Here is a 3,548-nt window from a genome sequence, read left to right as displayed (position 1 = left end):
AAGGTTAGCCAAGCATATTTCAAATGAAGATCCATAAACAGAAAAGTCATCCATAAAAACCTCCATTATATCTTCAATGAAATCTGAGAAGATTGCCATCATGCACCTTTGAAAAGTGGCTGGTGCATTACACAACCCAAATGGCATCCTCCTATAAGCAAAGGTTCCATATGGACAAGTAAAAGTGGTTTTCTCTTGATCATTTGGATGGATAGGGATTTGAAAAAAACCTGAGTATCCATCTAAATAGCAAAAATAAGAATGCCTAGCCAGTCTTTCTAACATTTGATCAATGAAGGGAAGTGGAAAATGATCTTTTCTAGTGGCTATATTTAATTTTCTGTAATCTATGCACATTCGCCAACTCGTCACTGTTCTGATGGGAATTAATTCATTATTTTCATTTTTTACCACTGTCATTCCACCCTTTTTTGGGACAACATGTACTGGACTCACCCAATTACTGTCTGAGATAGGATATATGATCCCTGCATCTAGCAACTTCAAAATTTCCTTTTTAACAACTTCTTTCATATTTGGGTTCAACCTCCTCTGATGTTCAATAGATGGCTTACAATTTTCTTCCAAAATAATTCTATGCATGCAAAAGTGTGGGCTTATTCCCTTAATGTCATATATGGTATATCCTAAAACTTTCCTAAATTACCTCAATACTATTAATAACTTATCAGCCTCTAAAGTACTCAAGTTTGCATTTACAATTACTGGATAAGTGTTATTGGTGCCAAGAAATTCATACCTGAGCTGAGAAGGAAGTTGCTTAAGTTCTACCTTAGGTGCATCTTCTTCCTTGAATGATGGTTGCTTAGGTTCAACTTTTTCCTTTTGTGTAAGTTGAAAAACTGGAGCAGAAATGAATGGTGGACTTCCCTCTAAATGTTGAGCATATGCAGCCACATGAGGGTTGTCATAGTCTATGCCTCCTCCATGAACCAAGCAATTTTCAAGTGGATCTTCCGGATATTTCTTTCTGAAGTGTTCTTCAACTAGCTCATCTATGATATCAACTCTCAAGCAAGTATCAGCTTCAGAATGATGCTTCTTCATAGTGTTATTAATATTGAAAACCAATTGATCTTCACCAACTCTAAGAGTCAATTTTTCTCCCTTAACATCAATCAATGCTCCTGCTGTAGCTAGAAAGGGTCTTCCCAAGATGATTGGGATATTAGAATCCTCCTCCATGTCCAAGATGACAAAGTCAACAGGTATATAGAACTTCCCAACCTTTAGAGGCACATTCTCCAAAATCCCTTCAGGATACTTAATTGATCTGTCAGCAACTGAAGATGTGGGTTGGCTTAAGATCTCCCATATTGAGCTTCTCATAAATGGAGAGGGGCATAAGGCTAACACTAGCCCCTAAATCACATAAAGCTTTTGTAGAACATGATTCCCCAATGTGGCATGGAATTGAAAAACTCCCTGGATCCTTGAGCTTTGGAGGAAGTTTCCTTTGGAGGATAGCACTGCATTCTTCTGTCAAAGCTATAGTTTCATGGTCTTCAAGTCTCCTCTTATTTGAGAGAATTTCTTTTAAGAATTTTGCATAAGAGGGCATTTGTGAAAGAGCATCAATAAAAGGCACATTTATGTATAGTTTCTTCAAAACCTCTAAGAACTTCCCAAATTGCTTATCAAGCTTGGCTTTTTGAAATCTTTGTGGAAAGGGAAGTTGTGGCTTGTAGGGCTCTGGAGGTATATACTTTTCTTCCTTCTCCTCAATTTTCTCTTTACATTTTTCTGCACTCTCTTATTTTTCATTCTCATCAATTTCTTTCTCATTTTCTCTCCTCTCACTTTTTTCACTTTTCTCATTTTTTTCACTCTTCTCATTATTTACAACTTTCCCACTTCTTAAAGTAATAGCTTGACACTGCTCTCTTGGGTTTTCTGGTTGACTTGGAAGTTTTCCAAAAGACATGGTACTTGAGGAAGATGCTTGTTGTGCAATCTGATTTTCCAGCATTCTGTTATGTGTTTGCATCTGTTCTAGCCTTGCTTTCATCTCTCTCATCTCCTCATCATGCTTATTTTGGTTAGCAAGAATCTGTTGTAATAAAGCTTCTGTGGTGGAACTTTGTTCTTGCTGTTTTGGTGGAGGATTCATATTTTTCTGCTGAAAATTAGGCAATGGTTGCCTATTTTGCTGATATGGAATTCCTTGTTGCTGTTGTGGCTGAAAATTCTGATTTGGAACTTGAATTTGCTGATTTCCCCATGAAAAGTTGGGATGATTCCTCCAAGTTGGATTATAAGTTTGAGAGTAAGGATTCCCCATTTGTTTGTTTCCATAGTTACCAACATATGCTGCTTGCTCTCCATAGTCTACTCCATAGCTGGTAGTTCCTTCTGCATAAGCAACTTGTTGTGAACTTCCAGATGATGATGATGAACTAACCAACATACTTAAATCTTCCATCTTCTTAGCTAAGACATTTGTAAGTGCATCAAACTTTGCATTAATCATGTTGAACGGATCAAGATCATACATTCCAGCAGCTTGCCTTTTTTGAGTTGGAGCTGGTCCTCTTGGACTACTCCAAAGATGAGTATTCTTTGCAATTTTCTCCAATAGCTCATAAGCTTCATCTTCATGCTTCATAATAAATTCTCCTCCTGTTTGAGCATCAATAATCCCTCTAATTGCAGGAGTGACATTTGTGTAAAAATTCTGATTTATCATCCATTTTGGAATGGCATGATGTGGGCATTGTCTCTCTAATTCCTTCCATCTCATCCATGACTCATAGAGAGTTTCATCTTCTCCTGGTCTGAAAGCTGTCATTTAATTCCTCAATTCCAGAGTTTTTCCAGGTGGAAAATATTGTGCAAGAAATGCATCAGTGAGTTGCTCCCAATTTGTGATGGAGTTGTGAGGTAAAGAGTCAAGCCAATCCAATGCTCTATCTTTCAAAGAAAACGGGAATAGCTTCAATCTTGCTGCATCATCAGACACTCCAGGTTGTTTTTGCATGTCACAGATCATAGCAAACTTCTTCAGATGTGTGTGTGGATTTTCAGAAGGATGTCCCCCGAATTGGGAATTTTGAATCATTTGAAGAACTCCAAAATCCATTTTGTAGCTATTTGCATCAATTCTTGGTCTTGCTATGCTTTCTCTCAAGTCATCAAAACGAGGAAAAGCATGATCCATCATACTTCCCCTAGGTACATTAGCATTTACAACCTCTTTACCTTGGGCTGCATTTTCATTGTTTTGATCATTTCCAGCATTACCGCCACCGATTCTGATTCTTTCATCAGCCATGTCTGCTTCTAATTCAGTTTCTCTCAATGCTTCTTTTGTTTTTCTGGTTTCTTTCTTGTTGGCTTTACAAAATTTCTCAATTTCAGGATTGAACAATAAGGATGTGTCACTTGTGCTTCTAGCTCTTCTCATAAAAGATTAAAAGTACCTGAAAAAGAACAAATAAACACAAAATGAAAAGATAACAAAAATAAAACTAAAAACAACTAAAATAATCAAGAATTCAATCTTAAACAAACAACTCCCCGGCAACGGC

At 37.1% G+C, this 3,548-nt stretch overlaps 1 non-coding gene across 1 annotated transcript; it reads left to right on the top strand.

The window, feature by feature from the left end:
• The first annotated feature begins 2,717 nt into the window (after positions 1 to 2,717).
• LOC131169937 (small nucleolar RNA R71) lies at positions 2,718 to 2,824 on the top strand. Its single transcript, XR_009140881.1, has one exon. It is a non-coding gene; the product is annotated as a small nucleolar RNA R71 (small nucleolar RNA).
• The last annotated feature ends 724 nt before the right edge of the window (positions 2,825 to 3,548 follow it).

This window comes from Hevea brasiliensis, chromosome 10 (genome assembly GCF_030052815.1).
Source record: "Hevea brasiliensis isolate MT/VB/25A 57/8 chromosome 10, ASM3005281v1, whole genome shotgun sequence".
In the NCBI taxonomy this organism is placed as follows: Eukaryota; Viridiplantae; Streptophyta; class Magnoliopsida; order Malpighiales; family Euphorbiaceae; genus Hevea; species Hevea brasiliensis.
The sequence above is the reverse complement of the archived record's forward strand: the minus strand, read 5'-3'. Positions and strand labels throughout refer to the sequence as shown.